Here is a 624-nt window from a genome sequence, read left to right as displayed (position 1 = left end):
GGCCTAGCTATAGCTCCGGAAAAAATCCAGGAGAGTAGTCCCTGGCGGTACCTGGGTTGGACCATCACTAATTCTCACGTGCGACCTCAAAAACTGTCACTTAGCCTCGAGCTAAGAACCTTACATGATGCCCAAAAGCTGCTAGGTGAATTACAATGGCTTCGTCCTGTCATAGGCATCCCAAAAGACATCTTAGACGGCCTTCGGCCCCTTCTTAGGGGCACAGATCCATCCTCAGCTGTTACGATCACTCCCAAGCAACGAGACCTGCTAAAATTAATAGCACAGATGGTGGTCACTCATACCACACATCACCTCCAGTTAAATCAACCATTGAACCTCACTATTCTGAATAGTAACGGACATTTTCTTGCAGCCATTACTCAAAACAAAAACAGGGGAGAAGGATACAGGAATACAAAAAATAATTGTACTGGAATGGCTGGCACCACCATTACAGCCAAAGCGTACCGTACAAGAACAAGTAACTACCTTAGCTGACCTAATCAGGAAAGGTCGCAACCGTATCCTGCAGATAATGGGTCAACAACCTGGTGAAATTCAGTTGCCAATGCTAAAGAAAGATCTCGACTGGTATATGGGAAACTCTACAGAATTACAGAG

Source organism: Empidonax traillii, unplaced genomic scaffold, assembly GCF_003031625.1.
Source record: "Empidonax traillii isolate 1590-97213 ecotype Southwest subspecies unplaced genomic scaffold, ASM303162v1 scaffold1460:size212889, whole genome shotgun sequence".
NCBI lineage: Eukaryota > Metazoa > Chordata > Aves > Passeriformes > Tyrannidae > Empidonax > Empidonax traillii.
The sequence above is the reverse complement of the archived record's forward strand: the minus strand, read 5'-3'. Positions refer to the sequence as shown.